Source organism: Sus scrofa, chromosome 10 (genome assembly GCF_054392235.1).
Source record: "Sus scrofa isolate SSC_HxYL_T2T_F1_AM1 chromosome 10, Sscrofa_HxYL_maternal_Yorkshire_Landrace_v2.0, whole genome shotgun sequence".
Taxonomy (NCBI): Eukaryota; Metazoa; Chordata; class Mammalia; order Artiodactyla; family Suidae; genus Sus; species Sus scrofa.
The window spans coordinates 22,296,714-22,317,236 of NC_139392.1; the positions used below are offsets into that span (position 1 = coordinate 22,296,714).

The window sequence follows — 20,523 nt, forward strand, 5'->3', positions numbered from 1 at the left end:
AGGCCAGGGATCGAACCTGCAACCTCATGGTTCCTAGTTGGAGCCACGAAAGGAACTCCAGGTTGCTAGCATTCTTCTTAAAAAGAAAATAACAAGTGTCGAGGAGGATGCAGTGAAATTGGAACCCTTGCCCATTGCTGAGAGACTATAAAATGGTGCAGCTTCTGCGGACAACAGTATGGATTTTCCTGAAAAAATTTAAAAATGGAATTACTGGAGTTCCCATTGTAGCTCAGCGAAAACACATCTGACTGGCATCCATGAGGATTCAGGTTTGATCCCTGGCCTCGCTCAGTGGCTTAAGGATCTGGTGTGGCTGCGGCTGTGGCGTAGGCCAGCGGCCGTAGCTCTGATTTGACCCCCAGCCTGGGAATCTCCATATGTTGTGGGTGTAGCCCTAAAAAACAAACAAACAAAAAAAGAGTTACTATATGATCCAGCAATTCTGCTTCTGGTTATATACCCAAAAGAACTGAAAGAAGAGTCTCAAAGAAATATTTGCATGCCCATGTTCATAGCAGCCTTATTCACAATGGCCAAAAAGTCAAAGCAACCCAAGTGTCCTGATGGTCGAATGGGTAACAGCGTAAGGTCAACACACACAATGGACTATCACTCAGCCTTAAAAAGGAAGGACATGCTGACACATGGATGAAACTTGAGGACACTGCGCTGAATGAAGCAAGGCCGTCCTAAAAAGACAAATATGACTGTATAATTCCACTTATATTTTGAGTGATCAAAATCACAGGGACAAAGGGTAGCCTGGTGGCAACCAGGGACCAAGGGGAAGAGAAAATGAGGAATTGTTGTTTAATGTGTTTGGAATTTCAGTTTCACAAGATGAAAAGTTTCTGAACATTCGTTGCACAGCAACATGAACATATTTAATGCTGCGGAATCGCACACTTAAAAACGGTTAAGACAGTCAATTTTAGGTTATGCCTATTTTGTCACAATGATAAATTTTCAAAAGAAAGAAAACAAAGGAATGATGCCCAGCAAACCATGTCAATGTGTTGTTTCAAAACACCCACTTTAGCCACAGGAGGAAAAAAAAAAAAAAAATGTTGTATATATCCAAGTCCAAAATAAGAAACAGATAACTTCAAAAGATCAGTTACAACAATATCAGATCAGACTGAAGAAGCTAGATGAGATGAGGCAATTAATAACTGAAAGCCAAAGTGCCTCCTACAATTGTATACTGGGCTCGTTTTCCCCACTGCCAAGAAATTGTTAGCCCTGTGTTTGGAACCAGTGAAGCAAAGGGAATAGAAAAGGGAGCCTTTTAGAAAAATGCTATTAGTAGGGGCATCGTAGCATTTCGGATGGCACACAGGCAAATTACGGAATCCAAATGTCTCCACTGCAGGTTGATGAATCTACAGATGTCAGTGATTGAGATCAGTAATTGTATTGGTAGGAGTCCCTGAAGAAACAGGCTTGGAAGAAGCTTATTTGCTTTGCAAAGACGAACCCAAACCAACCACAGGTGATGCACTACTTAAAGTGATAGATGGAAGCACTGAAACAAATATTACCAAGACCCACCCCGCATAAATGTGGGGACTGATGGTGCAGTGACAGGAAGTCCCCTTCCTGTGAGGGAGGTACATCAAGCATTTATTCTGAAAATCATGAAACACAAGCAATACCTTATTTTAGTCACAGAGAAGCCCTCATACAATCAAGTTTACCTATAGATCTAAATTGTATATTGAATGATGGAAGTTGGAAGTAACACATACACATTCATAGGTATATATGTGTGTGTGTATATAAATATATATGAAAAACAGATAATCAACAAGGACCTACTGTATAGCACAGGAAACTCAATATTCTGTAAGAACCTATATGGGAAAAGAATCTGAAATAGAATGGATGTGTATATATGTCTAACTGAATCACTGCTGTACACCTGAAGCTAACACAACATTGTAAATCAACTCTACTCCAATATAAAACAAAAATTAATTTTTTTTTTTTTTTTTTTTGCTTTTTGGGGCTGCACCCGGCCTACACCACAGCCACAGCAATGCCAGACCTGAGCCACATCTGCGACCTACACCACAGCCCACGGCAACGCCGGATCCTCAACCCTCTGAGCAAGGCCAGGGATCCAACCCGCAACCTCATGGTTCCTAGTCGGATTTGTTTCCGCTGCGCCATGATGGGAACTCCTAAAAATTACCTTTTAAAAAAATGGTGAGCCTAAATCAAATTCAAGATAATACTGTCCCATCTGTTTTCACCATTTTTTCTGCATAAATGGTATCATAACAGCCATTTCTGATATTTCATGCCAAAATACATTGGCTGGCCAGGGAAAGAATTGCATCAGGAATTTATAGACAAAAGCAAAATGAAAAATAAATTGATGAAGCATTCACACTATGCAGATATACTAAAAATTGTTTATAACTTTTTAATGGCTCAACAATTTTTGAGCATCTGATAGAAATTAATTAAAAATTACAAGAACTGCAAGAAAATATATGGATGTGTATGAAGAGAGTTTATGAATTCAAAGCAAAAATTTAACTTTGGATAAGTAGGGTTAATGTGATTTTACCAGGGATATTAATCAAGATTAATATATGAATCCGCAAAATGATTAAAGACCAATAACAGAACATCTGTGTAGGCTTAAAGAAAAGCTTCATTATTATTTAGAAATACTAATATGATCAAATTTGATTACATTCTAAATCCATTCATATTATCATAAGACATGATATTGTCAATGAAAGAAAAAGAAAAGCGGCTGGATTAAAAAAAAATCTTACCCTTAAAGTACAATAAAAAGAGATAAAATTATATAAATTCTGGCTGGTGAGTGGCAAGGGAAGGATGTTTCTACCAGCTGAGGAATGAGTCATTATTCCGCCATTTGCTATAACATATGTGTTCCAACTCTAACTATTAAAATCTTGATTAAGATTTATATGCAGCTGTTTCAAATATAAAACTGATATTAAAAAGTTTGTGAAAGCAAGCTCCAGTTTCTCATTAAAAATTATTTTCAAGGCATTCCCATCGTGGCTCAGTGGAAACAAATCTGACTAGCATCCATGAGGACACAGGTTCGATCCCTGGCCTTGCTCAGTGTGTTAAGGATCTGGCGTTGCCATGACCTGTGGTGTAGGTCGCAGATGCGGCTCGGATCCCGTGTTGCTGTGGCTGTGGTGTAGACTGGCGGCTACAGCTCCTGATGGATCCCTCGCCTGGGAACCTCCATATGCTGTGGGTGTGGCCCTAAAAAAAATACAAAAAACTATTTTTGAAAAGTAAGACCTTAATTTTCTAATCACAAGTATATAGTATAAAGAAAAATGTAATATATGTAAATGTAAATCCCCTCCTGTTTACTCCAGTGAGCTACAGAAACAGAATATCATTTTCTATATGCATGATGATATAAAAAATGCCAGGAAGTAATGCTTTAATATATCACATGCACTCTTTGTACTCAAAAGGGTACTGCGGTGTGCAGCTTTCCTCAAACTGACTCAGTCATAGAATTTTTCTTGCATGTAACTGGTTAATGTTTTATGGGTTACTGGTGTCTCAGGGAACACAGCTGGGAGAAACTGATCTAAACCTCTTATCTCGCACATGAGGAACTGGTGTCCCAAAGGGACGTGAATGGGCCAAGGTCATATCATTGCTTTCATATCTCTGAACAGCCGTGCGGGTTCAGCGTTGAATACATTCTTGGATGATCCAGAATTTGCTGATATTAGATTAAAAGCAGAGCAAGCAATAGAATTTGGAGTTTTTTCCAGAAAGAATCTCTCAAGTTCAACTGGAAGTTACTTTGTGAAAAGATCTTTCTTCTTTTCCTCCCCCCCTCCCCATCTCTCTGGCTTCAAATCATTTGCTTATTTATTTGTTTATTTATTTTGTCTTTTTAGGGCCACACTCACGGCATATAGAGGTCGAATTGGAGTTGTAGCCACTGGCCTATCATCCCATGGCTCAGGGCAATGCCAGATCCTTAACCTACTGAGTGAGGCCGGGGATCAAACCTTCATCCTCATGAATACTGGTCAGATTCCTTTCCGCTGAGCCACGAGAGAACTCCTCATTTGCTCTTTTATATGGATAGCTTCCCCAATGATGCAATCAAAATAGGATTGGGATAAACCCATAAACAATTCTTTACTGTTTTTTCTTAGTGATGTCCTGTCATCATTTTAACTTGAGCTCCCTACAAACTAGAGTTGCATTTATCCTGTGGTCTCCTGGCATTTGTTTTTAGAATGCCACTCTCATTTTCCATCATCAGGCAATCACTAGGATGGATATATATTGTATACATACTTGTTTTTTAGTCTTTTAGTTAATTTGGCTAATCAGAGATTGTATTTTTGTCTATTTTTTTTTTTTTTTTAGGGCCACACCTGTGACATATGGAAGTTCCCAGGCTAGGGATCGAATCAGAGGTACAGCTGCCAGCTTAGCAATGCCAGATCCCAGCCATGTCTGCAAGCTATACCACAGCTCATGGCAACGCTGGATCGTTAACCCACTGAGCAGGGCCAGGGATCGAACCCATCCTCGTGGATACTAGTTGAGTTTGTTACAGCTGAGCCACAGCGGGAACTCCCAACCTCCGGTCTTTGTCTGCAGCCCCCTACTCTCCTGGCTCCACCACTGACTCAGTCCCCATGGACTTGGCTGGGAGACACATCCAAGTGACAGCCGCAGTGCTATGCTAGGGGTGCAGCCTCCTTGCTAAGGTTTGAAGCCTGGGCTCTGCCGCTCACCAGGTGCCCTCATCTGAGTTACCACAACTGTCTCTGTTTTCTCATCGGATCAAAGGAGACTTAATACTTCCTACTTCAGGCGTTCCCTGGTGGCACAAAGGGTTAAGAATCTGGCATTGTCACTGATATGGCTCAGGTCCCTACGGTGGCTCAGTTTCAATCCCTGGCCCCAGAACTTACACAGGCTGCACAGGCACAGCCAAAAAAAACAAAACAAAAACCCAGAAACCATACAAACAAACCCCAAACCAAAAAGACGTCCCACTTCAGAGGTGGGAGAATTTTAAAAATTAATGTATATAGCATCCTCGGAACAGCGTGTATACACAGAGCAAAGATGCACGAGTATTCTTTCTAGGATTTGCCTTGGCTCCCAGCCCTGACCAGAGCCTGGCTCACGACTTCTCTTAACCTTCTCCCCAGTTCCTTGAGCAGACTTCTGACTGTCTGGCCTATTCACACAGTGATGAGCAGGCTTTGACTGCAGGTGACTGGGTCCATAACCACCCTGGCACCTCCAACCTAGTGTCAAGGGAGCCCCACCCAGGCTCAGCGGATCTCCCAAGCAGGGAGGCAGCCCAGGCCCCAGGAGAGGGTGCTCATGGATCTGCTGTACAGAATCAGCGCAGGTCTCTTTTCAACTTGCCGTCCTCATTTTCCAATCACTGCCCGCGCAGGGTTCACCTGCTCCTGGGCATCTCCCCGCCCGAGCACCTCCTCCCACATCTGCCCCTCCCACCCCCGCAGCCAGAGACTGGCATCAGCAGGAACCTGCCCAGCCCTCCCCTACACGGTCAGACCCCGGAGACTGTTCCCAGATGCTCGTCCGCTTGCCAAAGCTCAGCCCTGATCAGCCCCTGGCTGACTTGGGCTCAGTCACTTCCTCTGGACCCAGCGGCTTACTTATCCCTGAAACCTGAGCTAAGGAGGAGAGTCCTCAGCTCGTTCCAGCTCTAATGGTCCATCCCTGGGGAGGACAAAGCCCAGAGGTGCTGACGTCAGACCCGTTTGCTAGTTCTGGCTTCCCGCGTTCCTACCTTGTGGTCCTTAGCAACCCCTCTGAACTTCCAAGAACTTCTTGTCTTCCAAGAGCAGATGAGGAGTTCCCACTGCAACACAGCGGAAACACATCCAACTAGTAACCATGACGTGGTGGGTTCGATCCCTGGCCTCCCTCAGTGGATTAAGGATCCAGCATTGCTGTGAGCTGTGTGTAGGTCACCGATGTGGCTCGGATCTGGCGTGGCTATGGCTGTGGTGCAGGCCAGCAGCTGCAGCTGGGATTCAACCCCTAGCCTGGGAACTTCCATATGCCGCGGGTGCATCCCCCCCGCAAAAAAAAGGAAAAAAAAATGGGGGGCAGATGACGGTTCTAGCCTAAAAATAATAACAGTAATGTCTTGACCCCAATTCCTCCCTGTCCTTCAAGGCAGCCGTTTCCAAGAATCCTTCACTCAGCTCATCTAAATGTAGTTTTCCCTCCCTTAAAATTAACACCTCTGTAACACTGAATTTCTGTCTTTCTGAGTATACAAATGATGTGTACCCTGCCTTCAAAGCATTATTCTGGGGTGGGGACAAGGTCACCCTTGGCCCCTTGCCCCAAACAGGGTCTTACACTTAGTAGGTCCACAAAGAACATCAGGTGGTTTGCTCATAGAAAAGAAACACAGGCTCAAGCTTACCCTTCATCTCTGAAGTCCTGGCATCAATGACACATCCAAGGAGGGGCTCTGGGCTACACAGAGTGTGCAGGGGGTAAGGTAGGAGATTTTGCAGAAGAGAACTTGGGAAACCAGAAGTTACACCTGAAAAAAAAAAAAAAAAAGATGTTACACCTGTGGGTTTATGTAACTCAAAGGAGAATAAACCAGATCAGGCCCCTGACCCCCCCTGCCACCAGCCGCCACCACCATAGCTCTTTAAATAATTCCCGATGGTCCCCTAGTGCCTCTCAACAGCCCTCACCTGTGTTGTGTATGTGTCACAGGGTTCATCCTCTTCTGTGGGGAGAATCTAGGAGGGGGTGTGGGGGGGCGGTTGTGAAACTGACAGCTCTAATGGCCTGAATCTAGCCTCCACCCAGACTGGGAGTGGAACCCACATTTTAAATTAGAATCCCTCACCCTGTGTCTGGACTCATTGAGGTTCAGGTTCTTCATGCCTCTGCTCAGAAGGAATTCAGAGAGAGACATAGCGATGGGCAGAAAACAGATTTATTAAGATGGGACACTTGTGAGAGATGCAAGGAGGCTCTGCCCCAAGGATGGGGGGGCAGGGCTACAGTTTTATCATCCCAGGGGCGTGGGGGCTGGAAAGGCCCCTCTTCCTTTCTGGGAGTAGCAGCTCCTCCTTGGGATCCGGTAGGGTGTGTATTCGAATCAGCTGAAGGGTGGTCCTCAAACTCCTGCCCTGGGTCTGAATCTCAATGCAGGCCACGTCCCATTCCCCCACCCGACGACCTGAGGCAATTCTCGCACCCGCCTTTGTCCGACAGCTTTCTTGAGCAATGACTAATGTCCCCTAGGTTTCCCTCTATGGTCCCTTACTGGGACTTCTACACCTACCTGGGCTGACTCCATCCCTATCCGTTGGGCTCATCTGCCCACTCCCAGGGTCTGGCTTTACAAGCCCCAAGGACTTGTAACAATTTCACACACCCACCTGTTGTCCTGTCACATGTGGGGGTAAAAAATGCGAGGAATAAAATCCTCTGTCCTTCTTTTGTACCTGGGCCATCACTCCAGACTCGACGCTAATTGTTTTAACCACCACCAAACCCTCTTCAGCAAGAGAGCTTGCCAATTAACGCTCCCTTCCCAGAGGTGCGGGCATAATGGATTTCTCCTGGAAAGCCAAGCTCTGGGTCTTGGGAAGGAAAAGACACCTTAGAACTCCATTGTTCTCTCAAATCTTCTCAGTCGGAGCTGGTTGTGTGTCCCTTAAACAGGTGTTTACCTGGAGCCTGAAGTCCTAAGCGCCTGGGGTCCTCAGGCCGAATTACAATGGCGGTAATTATTCAGCTGCACTTGAGCACTCTTTGCTGTGTCTTGCATGCGGGCAGGCCCAGAATGCCAATGATATGATTGCTTTCATGAAATCATCTTTTTATTACTGTATAATTTCAGTAATTAAAACCTTCACTAATATATTCTATGAAGCAGGCAGAATGTTACACCCATATATGGCCCTTATTAATTTTTGAGAAACAGGGGTGAAATCTGAATAACCTGCTTCTGCATATTGAAGAATTCAAGAAAGAAAAAAGAAGAAGCTGGATACGATTTTGATTAATGCAAACCAATTAGCATTCATTGTCTTGTATTCCCTCTTCCCCATCTGAAAAGTCCCCAGAGAGGGTATTCGAAGCCGCCTATTACCTATTTCAAACCCTGTCTCATTCCTGGCATACCTTTGGGTTTGTTACCAAAAGAGAGACAGCAGATCTGTAATCACCACAATTAGAGAGGGAGAAATCTAAACATCATCTGTGACTCTCTTGGCAAATGCCCCAGTACAGCTCTGTGATGGTGTCCGTCTGTCTCAAAGAATTCTCAGAACTCTTGCTTCCCCAGAGCTAACACCTTGCTGGGCCCAGAGGGACGCTAGCTGAGCCTGACTCTCTAACATGCCTGTGGGCACAAGATCACAGGCACACACAGGCATGCAGGGCCTCAACCAAACACGGAGCTTCTACTTGGGCGCTCTTCCTGAAATATCCTTGGGAACAAAAATTTGGAGAATGGATGGTGTGCATTAGATCTGGAAGCATGACTCCTGCAATGCATTCACCTTCGGCAAACACACAGCCAGAAAGGTCAGATGGTCCCACTTTTGAAGTAACAGCTTCAAAAACCACACTGGGGAGTTCCTGTCGTGGCTCAGTGGTTGATGAATCCGACTAGGAACCATGAGGTTGCGGGTTCGATCCCTGGCCTTGCTCAGTGGGTGAAGGACCCAGTGTTGCCGTGAGCTGTGGTGTAGGTCACAGACACGGCTTGGATCCCAAGTTGCTGTGGCTCTGGTGTAGGCCAGTGGCTACAGCTGTGATTCAACCCCTAGCCTGGGAACCTCCATATGCCGCGAGAGTGGCCCAAGAAATGGCAAAAAGACAAAAAAAAAGCTCCTCTATCTGCAATTTGAGTACCAGTGTTCCTTCTAAAAACAACAGTTTCCGACATGAAACTAAAATCCCATCACAAGAAACCCCAAAGGGGATCATCCTTTGTTTCTATCAAACATTTACGTAAGCAAGTAGGAGTTCCCATCATAGCACAGCAGAAACGAATCCAACTAGGAACCATGAGGTTGTGGTTTCAATCCCTGGCCTCGCTCAGTGGGTTAAGGATCGGCGTTGCTGTGGGCTGTGGTGTAGGCCCGCAGCTGTAGCTCTGTTTGGACCCCTAGCCTGGGAACCTCTGTATGCCGCAGGTGTGCCCCCCCCCAAAAAAAATGCAAGTAATTTGCTAGGGTTTGTACACAGGTAATTTTGACAGCCAGGTTTTGTTATACTGATGTTTGCCTCATTCAACAGCCATCACCCCTAATATCAGCCTTTTTCCACATTTCAAAAAACGTTCTAGGATTGAAACGTCTGGTCCTAAAACTTTCTAGTAATGAAACCAGGCTCCTGGGCACACAAGGCTTTCTGTATCCCCCTTTTCTTGTCTTCGGGGAATAAACTTCAGTCTCTTTGACCTTCTCTGCATTCCGAAGGGCAAGTTTGAACAGTTGCTAATCAGTACCGCAAGGATGTACACTGCATGTAGGAAAGTTACGCCGTGAGTACGTCAGAAGTACACGGAACGGCTCTGTTCTTTGACGGCAGAGGCAGGAGCTGTGCAGTTGGTATTTGGAGCTCTCAGGACCTGGCCCCACAGAGGAACAGTGACCTGGCAGAAGACTTGGAGTGGAAAAGTGGCAGCTCCCGGCAGAGAGCCAGGCCTCACACTAGGGACACAGGGTTCTTTCTGTTCCGTTTCCAGGAGTCTGATGGAGCTGATGGCAGGGGGGTGGGAGGCATGGATGTGATCATCTCTGGAATTAAGTTTCAGCCTCTCAGCCCTGCCCGTGCAGCCGGGAAAATGGTTGAGGTCAGATGAGAGCAATCCTCTCCTCCTGCCTGGGCCTCCAAGGGCATCCAGACTCCCAGGCAGGTGAGTCTTCTCGAGAGAGAAGTGATCAGGTAACAGGTGCAGAATGGTTGCATCAAGAGTCAGGTTACTGAGGAGTACCCCTTGGGGCTCAGTGGGTTAAGAACCCGACTAGCATCCACGAGGACATGGGTTTGATCCCTGGCCCTGCTCAGTGGGTTAAGGATCCGGCGTTGCCGTGAGATGCAGTGTAGCTTGCAGACATGGCTTGGATCCTGCGTTGCTGTGGCTGTGGTGTAGACGGGCAGCTGCAGCTCCTATTCAACCCCTAGCCTGGGAACTTTCAGAAGACTCAGGTGCAGCCCTAAAAAAAAAAAAAAAAAGAGTAAATAGAGAGTTGGGAGACTGAGGTAGTGGCCACAAAGAGGAGAGTGGGACCTAGAGGCGTGAGTTGGAGCAATGGCCCTGAGCTTTGTGAGAGCGACCTTTGTCCTCCTCCTCCCCACCCCCACCTCCCCTCCTCTCTGCACTGGCTTCCCTCCAAGCACTGGGGTCGTTCCTGTGTCTGCAGACGGCCTTCCTGCACCCCATCTCCACCACAGCGCCTCCGTACATACTTCTCCAGGGATCATCGGGCCCCCCTTCTCGAGAAAGACCCCCTAAACCTCAGAGGCGAGCCTCCCATAAAGCTTCTGCTCCTGGGATCTTGCCCCTGGCCAGAGCTGAGGGTCCCCAGAGTAGACCCCTGACCGAAACTGAGCTGGCCCGTTGCTCCTGCAAATGTGAACTTGAAACGAGAGACACAATGAATAGAGTGGTTGGAGCAGAATCCCACTGGCGGCCGCCCAGGAGATGCTGCTGCTCTGGCTTCAAGTCAGTACCAGTTCCCCTCGCTGCTGCATCCACCACAGTTCGTGTCATGGCTCAGTCACTCTTAAGTGAGCAAGGGCTAGAGTCTGCCAGCTTGGCCCCAAAGAACTCCAGAGCTCACCGAACCATTTTCCCCAGGCTTCTATTCCAGGTGCCCTGGAGAGAACATCTGACTCAGCCTGGCCTCTGGAATGGCTTTTTCTGGATCTGCGTCCATCCCATGGTCCCCGGGCTGTGGCCAGGGACGGCAGGGCCAGGTCAAAACGTGGCTAGAGCGGCCCACCCTTGCATGTGCTGCAGGCCACTCAGTGTTGAAGACACTTTGCCGGTGGGCTGGGAAGGCCCCCAGGAAGGGTCTCTCACAATGGCATCAGGCAGGGGAGGGGGAGCTGGGAATAGGAGGGTTACAAGGAGCTGGTCTGACTGAGGGGGAGGCCTTGTGATGGAGCCCGGTGGGTGGGGACTGAGCTTGACCAGAGCCTTAGTCTTAGCTGTCTGTCTGTCTTTGTTTCTTTGTTTCTTTCTCTTTCTCTCTCTCTCTCTCTCTCTCTTTTCTTTTTTGCTTTTTATGTGGAAGTTGCCAAGCTAGGGATCAAATTGGAGCTGTAGCAACCGGCCTACACCACAGCCACAGCAATGTGGGATACCAGCCATGTCTGCAAACTTTATCACAGCTCACGGCAACACCAGATCCTTAACCCACTGAGCGAGGCCAGGGACTGAACTCGCATCCTCGTGGATGCCAGTCAGATTTGTTTCTGCTGTGCCCACAACAGGAACTCCCTCTTTCTTTTCCTTTCCTTTCCTTTCCTTTTTCTTTCTTTCTTTCTCTTTCTTTCTTTCTTTCTTTCTTTCTTTCTTTCTTTCTTTCTTTCTTTCTTTCTTTCTCTCTTTCTTTCTTTCTTTCTTTCTTTCTTTCTCTCTTTCTTTCTTTCTTTCTTTCTTTCTTTCTCTCTTTCTTTCTTTCTTTCCTTCTTTCTTTCTCTCTCTCTTTCTTTCTCTTTCTCTCTCTCTCTCTCTCTTTCTATTTTCAGAGCCTAACTTGCAGCATATGGAAGTTTCCAGGCTAAGGGGCAAGTTGGACCTGCAGCTGCCGGCCTAAACCACAGCCACACCAACACAGGATCTGAGCCTTGTCTGCAACCTGCAGCACAGCTCACCAGAACGCCAGATCCTTAACCCACTGAGCACAGCCAGGGATCGAACCCTCATCCTCATGGATATTAGTTGGGTTTGTTACTGCTGAGCCACGACAGGAACTCCAACCTTAGTAAGTCTTTCTGAGGCAGGAAGAAATGTTTCTAGAATTACCTCTCCAGTGAGCTCTGCAAGTCTTTTCGCCGTGGAGCCTTGGTGTCCGCTGGGCTGCAGAGATGAGTGACTTCAGACAGAGGACAAAACGAACAGTAACTAGTATGCCTCGCTAAGACGTAACTTATCAGCTACTCAGAGCTCTCTGTCCAAAGCTGTGAGTCTAATTAGCTTTAATATCCTCTTTGCTGCAAAGCCTAATGTGAAAACACAGCCGCATGCGAGGAAAACACATTTGGTTAATTAGCCTTGTGAAAACAGTGTCCCCACTTCTGCGCCAGCTTCCAGGCTGCCTCACAGAGCAGCCAGAGCCCCGGTTTCCTGCAGGGGGCTGAGGCCTCATGTCTCTGATCATGAGGGTGGGCGCTGGGAATCCCGCCAGCCACCCGCCAGGTGCCAGGGCATGAGAGGTGGCAGCTCTTCACCCTCTCCAATCGGAGGTGGGGAGATTTGTGGAAGGGCCATTGGGAAGCTCCTGGTGGAGCTTCCTCATTTTATTTTATCATTCGATCACTTGATTATTTATTTGTTTCTTGGTGCAAAAGACATAAGCATGAGGTCTACCATTTGAACCATTTCTAAGTATGTGCCACTTAGTAGGATGAAATACACTCACATGTTATGTGACCGTCAACGCCATCCATCTCCAAAACCTTTTCATCATCCCAGAGTTCCTGTCATGGCTCAGCAGAAATGAATCTGACTGGCATCCATGAGGACGCAGGTTCGATCCCTGGCCTCGCTCAGTGGGTTAAGGATTGGGCATTGCTGGGAGCTGTGGTGTGGGTCAAAGATGCAGCTTGGATCTGGTGTTGCTGTGGCTGTGGTGTAGGCTGGCGACTACAACTCTGATTCGACCCTTAGCCTGGGAATTTCCATATGCTGTGGGTGCCATCCTAAAAAAAAAAAATTTTTTTTTCATCATCCCAAAGAGAAACTTTGTACCCATTAGGCAAAAACTCCCCATGCCCTTCTCCCCCAGCCTCTAGCAACCACCCTTCTCCTTTCATCCTTCTCCTGTCTCTACGTTTTCAGCGGTTCCATGTACCTCATATCAGCAGAATCATGCAACATGATGTATCTGGCTTATTTCACTCAGCATAATGTCTTCAAGGATCATCCATGTTGTAGCAGTGTCAGAATTCACTCCTTTTTCAGGTGAATCACATACATTGCATGGATGTATCACATTTTGTTTTCCATTCATCTGTGGATAGACACTGCTGTTATGAATAATGGTTCTATTAATATTGGTTTACAAGTTCATCAATTTTGGGGGGGCTGCACCTGCGGCATATGGAGGTTCCCAGGCTAGGGGTCAAATCAGAGCTACAGCTGCTGGCCTGCACCACAGCCACAGCAATGCCAGATCCAAGCCGCATCTGCAACCTACACCACAGCTCATGGCAGTGCATAACCCACTGATAGAGGCTGGGGATTGAAGCTGCATCCTCGTGGATACAATCAGATTCATTTCCACTGAGCAACAACGGGAACTCCAAGTTTACCAGTGTTTAATTTTAATGTCTTATTACATAATAGCCATACTCCTTGTAGAAAAACTTAGAAAATGCAGATAAACAATAAGAGCAAATCAAAATAATCCTTATCCCTACCATTGAAAACTAAGCCTATGAACATTCTGTTTATCCTTTCAAATGCACTATCACTCTTTCGAGTTCTTTTTTCCTTATATATAATCACACTGACAAGCTTACATCTGTAAACAAAATGGAAATATACTCTCTATGTGGTACATATACTATATATTTGTTTATAAGCGTTTTAAGCTTATGCTATGCAGTGCAATGTCTCTATGTCTCCCTGTCTTGATGGGGTAGATAGATGGACAGAGAGACAGGGGATGGACAGACATATATGGATAGAGAAACTGCTACTTGATTCCAAAGACTACATTTGAATGGATGGACCTAGCGATTATCCTACCAAGTGAAGTAAGTCAGACAGAGAAAGACAAATATCATATGATATCACTTTTATGTGGAATCTTGAAACAGGATACAAGCGAACATATTTACAAAACAGAAACAGATCTTGAAAACAAATTTAGGGAGTTCCCATGGCAGCTCGGTGGTGAATGAACCCGACTAGGATCCATGAGGATGTGGGTTCGATCCCTGGCTTCAATCAGCTTAAGGATCCGGTGTTGCCGCTAGCTGTGGTGTAGGTCGCAAATGTGGCTCGGATCTGGCATTGCTGTGGCTATGGTGTAGGGCGGCAGCTGTAGCTCCAATTCGAAACATAAAACAAATTTATAGGGAGGGAGGATTAATTGGGAATTTGCAATTAAGAGATACACACTACTTCGCTTAGATAAACAACAAGGATCTACTGTATAGCCCAGGGAACTGTATTCAATATCTTGTAATTTCTCGTAATAACCTATGATGGAAAAGAATCTGCCAAAGCATAAGTATGTCTGCATCACTTTGCTGTGCACCTGAGTCCCTGCAAACCAACTACACCTCAATTAAAAAATAAAAACTTAAATATACAGACGACATTGCTGTCTACTCTAGGGATGTTCCACTGTGTGAAACATTATCATGGAATTGGCTCCTTTCCCAGTATTGTTGGACCCTTTGATATTTTGCCTTTATAAGCAGTGCTGTGACATGACCTGTAGTTGAGTCTTGTGCATCGTCTGTAGCTATTCTCATAGGATCAATTGCTTCGGCAGTATAATGGCAACGTTCCTCATAGTAGAACTAGGAAAACTGGGGCCCAAAGAAGTAAAGCGCTTGCCCAGGCTCCTGTGGACATAATTTGGTCATTCCTAGCAGTACTAGAGAGGGTGCAATACATGTTTTCAGAGCCCCTTTTTGGTCTACTGGAAGTCAAAACCCTTCATGTCATTTCTTATAGAGGTTCCCAGGGTAGGGGTCGAATCAGAGCTGCAGCTGCTGGCCTACACCGCAGCCACAGCAACGCCAGATCCAAGCCGCATCTGTGACCTACACCATAGCTCACGGCAATGCCAGATCCTTAACCCACTGATCAGGGCCAGGGATTGAACCCGCGTCCTCGTGGACACTAGTTGGGGTTGTTACCAATGACCCACGAAGGGAACGCCTCTTCATTTCTTACTGACCAGAGATCCCCTCTGTGCTGACCCGCCTAAGCCCACCCTCTGCAGAGTCACCCAGCTTCCTCCCAGTCACCAGCCTCCACCGAGTGCCCCAGCCCCTCAGCAGCTCCAAGTGTGCCAGGGTTTATCGGATTGACCAACTCGTGCTGAGCTGAGGTGTTCATGGTTGATCAGAGCTCACTGATTCTGTAGCAGAGAAGGCACTGACTACTGACGTTGAGAGGGTGCATATACATAAGGATAGAATACGCAAACTCAGGTACTTGATACCTGGCATTGAAGGTGTACTCAGAGTGCTGTGGATTGTGTGCTTAATAAAGAATTGCTAAAATAGAATGGAAGGACGAGGGAGGAAGGAAGGAGGAAGGGGGAAGGAAGGAAAGGAGGAAGAGAAAGGAAGGAGGGAAGAAGGAAGGAGAGGGAGGTGGGAAGGAAGGAGAAAGGAAGGAGAGGGAAAGAAGGAAGGAGGAGAGAAGGAAGAGGAAAAGAGGAAGGAAGGGAGGAAAAGGAAGGAAAGACGAAGGAAGGAGAGGGAGGGAAGGGAGGGAGGTTAGGAATCTGGTGTCTAGCTCTGCCCCTCCCTAGTCTGTCCCCGTACCTTAGCCCACCCTGGCCCCATCCTCCCCCCGGGGTTGGTTTAAAGTGGGTTTTCCTAATGAAGACAACGCCAAGGGAAGCAGAGGAAGAGAGTCATCAGGCCACAAGCTGGGGAGCACAGGGTGATTTATTGGGCTCTGAGTCGCCCTCATGTCAAGCCCCGTGATGCACCAGGCTGGTCCGGCATTGAAGGCAGAGCCCAACACAGTGTGAGGATTTATGGAGATAAAATAGTGAACACATAAGGAAAGTGAGGACAATTGAGCTGCGTGTGGGAGAAGCTGGAAGAGAGGCTGGACCCTTGGGAAAGGTCCTGAACCCAAGGGCCCCCAGCCAGAGGCCCTTTGTTGACTCAAACAGATCCACGCCTGCCTGGCATCTCTGGCTTTGGACCACACAGACTCTAAACAACATCCACTCCACAGCTGCAGGCTACGGTAGCTAAGTGGGGGGCCTGACTCAGCCTAGAACCCCGAAGGCTCCTGAAGGTCATGGACTGTCTGTCTGGACTCCTCCCCAGACTGGAAACCCTTTGAGGGCAGGGATTGTTTTTACTCAAATTTGGATCCCAACATGTAGGCATCGTGACAGGGACACAGGCTCTGGTACATCGGTGTTTGTGAAATAAATGAGTCATTCGTGTTTCATGCACTTGGTGCAGATTTAAACTACACACACAAACCCACTCCTGGGCATCTATCCAGAGAAAACCATGACTCGCAAAGACACGTGTACTCCAATGTTCATTGCAGCACTATTTGCAATAGCCAAGACATGGAAACAACCTCAATGTCCATCGACAGAGGAGTGGATCCAGAAGATGTGGTACATATACACAATGGAATATTACTCAGCCATTAAAAGGAATGAAATAACAGCATTTTTAGCAACATGGATGGACCTAGAAATTATCATGCTAAGTGAAGTCAGCCATACAATGAGACACCAACATCAAATGCTGTCACTGACATGTGGAATCTGAAAAAAGGACAGACGGAACTTCTTTGCAGAACAGACGCTGACTCACAGACATTGAAAAAGTTAAGGTCTCTGGAGGAGACAGTTTGGGGGGTGGGGGGATGTGCTTGGGTTGTGGGATGGAAATCCTGTGACATTGGATTGTGATGATCATTATACAACTATAGATGTGATAAATTCATTTAATAATAATAATAAAATAAACAGAAAAAATAAATAAACCACATACACAATATCTGTAGCCCAGAATTAAACATGACAGTCCCACGGGATGGCACAAGAGCTCTGAAAGTTTGGAGGGTGTAAGGAAAGACCACAAGACAGACTCCGGAAATGCTACAGAGAAACTTAACATTTGAGTTGGGGTCTTAAAGGCTGAGTGGGGGTTCATTCGATGGCTGTGAGGCCAGGGGACCCTCTAAGCAGAGGGTATGGCTTCCTCTGGAGTCTGTAGTGGGTTTTATTGGGTTTGGTTTGTTTTTTGCATTTTCAGGGCCGTGGCATATGGAGGTTCCCAGGCTAGGGGTCAAATCAGAGCTGCACCTGCCGGCCTACACCACAGCCACAGCAACGCCAGATCCAAGCTGAAGCTGCGACCTACACCACAGCTCATGGCAACACTGTATCCTTAACGCACTGAGCAAGGCCAGGGATGGAACCCACCTCCTCATGGCTACTAGTCGGGTTCTTAATCTGCTGAGCCACACTGGGAACTCCGGGAATTTTTAAAGGAGAATTGATGGAGAGAAAAATAGGAGAGAGTTAGCCTGGAGCCATGGCCAGCTCTGGGATATCTGTGCGTAATAAATGGGATGAAAGGTGAGAAATTTGGACCATTTCTGCAAGTTGAGCTCTGTATGAATTCACACAGATCCAGATGTGGTTACAGAGATGCATTGACACCTATGTACATATGTATATGTACGTGTGTGTGTTATTGCTTACAAAGAGCTTCCACACCATAACATCTAATGGCGCCCATTTCACAGATGGGTAAATTGAGGCCTGGTCAGAGTGAGTGGTGCCTGAGGACACCCAGATCTTCTGACACTGAGATGACACGTCAGCCACACTCCACCATACCCAGCACACCTGAACTGGGTGCAGAGAGGGTGCGATGCATGGGCCGTGGGGGCAAGCCAGTCTAGGGCCCCAAATATCGGTGCCGTGTCCTTTCAAAGGCAAAGGTCATTGCCTCCCACCCCCACTTTCTCAAGCCAGGTCCTCTCTCTTCCATCCATTACATCCGGGAGCCTCCCCTGAATCCATCCATTGGCTACAATCCCTCCACGGCAGGTTCTTCTGTCCTGCACTAGCCTGTGGTGAGCATCCCTGCTTCCAACCTCTCCCCAACTCTGTGTCCCCACCCCTGCCCCCCACAGGGCCCAAAGGAGCCTGCCCTGTGTTGCAGAGGCTACCCCTGCAGTCCCCTCCCCGCAGCTCAGGCACAAACAAGCTCCTGAGCCCTGGGCGGAAGGCTGGCTCTCCAAGACAGTCACCATTCTCCTCTGTGTCTTCCTCATCCTCTTCCTCCCGCTGCAGGCTCCCTACTTCCAAACAAATCAGCTGTCACATACAGTCACTCCCCCCCCATCAGACACACCCCCGGAAAGGAGTTCCCACTATGGTGCAATGGGATGGGTGGCATCTCTGGATCCCTGAAATGTAGGTTCTACCCCTGGCCTGGCAAGGATCTGGTGTGGCGTGGCTGTGGTGTAGGCAGCAACTGTGGCTTGGATCCCTGGCTCAGGATTGGCATATGCTGTGGGGTAGCCAAAAACAACAACAACAAAAAAATGCCTGGAGAGTCTGATCTCCACTAGAGGTACAACTTGGGCTCCAACCAGGACTTTTAGGGTGTGTGCTTTACAGATGGGTGTTAGTACACACACTACACGCCCAAACAGAAAGGTTTTTTTAAAGCTGGCTGTTGGTGACTTAGGACACAATTTCCCCTGAGAACAATGCTGCCATTAGTGGTCTGTGTTCAGAAACCCAATCAATCCACGGTACTGAACTACAGCTTAGAATGGCCTCGGTAGTATCAGTGTTGATGTTTAGTTTGACTCTTGGGATCAAGGAGGCAGCAAAAAGGTGGAAAGAACCCATCCTGGACCCTGACCCCCTCCAGACGGACCTCACATCCCACACCCCTCTTCCTTCTCCCCCAGCTCCGCCCCCCACCCCGTCCCCTCACAGCAGCAGCACTTAACAGCCTGCTCTGTGTCCCTGTCTCCGGGTTGTCCATCCTGTCTTCACTGGTCTGCCTCAGGGATCCTCTCGTCCCCAGACTCTGCTGCAACTGTCATCAGCCACCGTCTGGTCCAATGCCATGGTCAAGTCTTTGTCTTCATCTTCCTTGACGTCTCAGGGGAGTTTGGCCAGGCTGGCCACTCAGTCTTCCTGGAAACAATTTCCTCCCAATCTTTGTGGCAGGTTACACTCCTGGCTGAGGCATCACCCCTCTGGGGATGCAAACCTCGCCATGTGATTCTGCAGCTCCTTCCACCAAAGAGAGGGTGTGTATTTTCTGGTGCCTTGACTTTAATTTCTACCCCGTGCCTTGCTTCAGCCAATGGAAGGTTAGGCAGTGTGACGTGACCAAAGGCGGGACAAGTGCTTGCGTGATTGGGCTTGCTCTCTGCACCTCTGCCACCACCAAGAAGAGAAGGCCACTGTGCCAGGAGGATGGTAAGAGACATGGGCAACCCAATGGAATGGCCCTTGCTGAGCCAACATGGAAGATCTGGGCCCCACTGACCCCCAGGCTTGAGGTTAAATAAAGCTTATTACAGTAAATCATGGAGATTTGGGGCTTATTTGTTACACAGCAATAACTGACACGCCCATGTCCTTGCACTCAACTCCCATCTCATTTCCTGCCCATCCTAAGTCTTCTTTTTGATGCCCCCTCCCCACTGCCCCTAGACCTCTAAATCTTAAGGATCCCTGGAACTCTATTCCTGGCCTTCTTCTCTTCTTTACCCCCAGGTTCCTCCTAAGGAGCTCAGCCAATGTTGTGGCTTTAAATTCCATCTTTATCCTGGTGACTCCCAAGTGTATACCCCTGATATCACCCCTGAACTCCAAAGCCACAGAGCTGTTGCCTTCTCAACATCTCTACTCAGATGCCTACCCCAATACCTGAGATGGCCGAGCTGAACCACTGAGCCTCCCCCACCTCCTATTAGATTCTGCCCCCTCCATCCCAAGAGGTCCGTATCTCCGCGAAACGCATCCTCCAGCAACTCAACACTTAGAGGGCTTCCTTCCTGTCCCTCTGTTCTCACCCACATCAGTTCACTGTGCATCCCAGTGTCCATACCTCCCAAATCCGACCACTCCTCCCAAATCTGTACTCGTCCCAGAGTATATACCTCCCATATCTACCCCAGATTTGATCACTTCTCACGGTTGCTGCTGCTGCTACCCAAGACCAGCCACTGTCCCTTAGCCTCCACCCCTGCCTTCCTACAGTCCCTGTGTCAGGAATCACATCTCTGCTTCCCCAAGCTCCCATCAGGCCCCAAGTGCACCCTCCTGGGCTGGCTGGCCCTCCCTGCTCCTGTCCTGCCCGCTCTCCATCCCGGTCCTCCTCCAACCTCTCCCTTCCCTCTGGTTCCTTTCTGTCCTTCCAGCCTGGTTCCACCTCAGGGACTCTGTCTGGCTCTTCTTCCCCCAGATCCCCACAGGGTGGCCTCCTTCTCATCACCCACGTCTTACCCATGGTCCCCTCCTGGAGGGGTCCTCCCTGACCACCCTAGGTGACGGCACCCCTCTCCCAACATGT

At 47.8% G+C, this 20,523-nt stretch overlaps 1 protein-coding gene across 1 annotated transcript in view; it reads right to left on the reverse strand.

Annotated features, from left to right (window-relative positions):
* The window catches only part of CAPN8 (calpain 8), a 147,276-nt gene that overhangs the window by 18,512 nt on the left and 108,241 nt on the right, over nucleotides 1-20,523 (reverse strand). The window contains exons 21-24 of the transcript XR_014817504.1: nucleotides 13,098-13,256; nucleotides 12,050-12,119; nucleotides 6,461-6,583; nucleotides 5,813-5,884 (exon numbers count right to left, since the gene is read on the reverse strand). The gene's annotated coding sequence lies outside the window, so the exon portion shown is untranslated. The remainder of the gene's footprint in view (nucleotides 1-5,812; nucleotides 5,885-6,460; nucleotides 6,584-12,049; nucleotides 12,120-13,097; nucleotides 13,257-20,523) is intronic.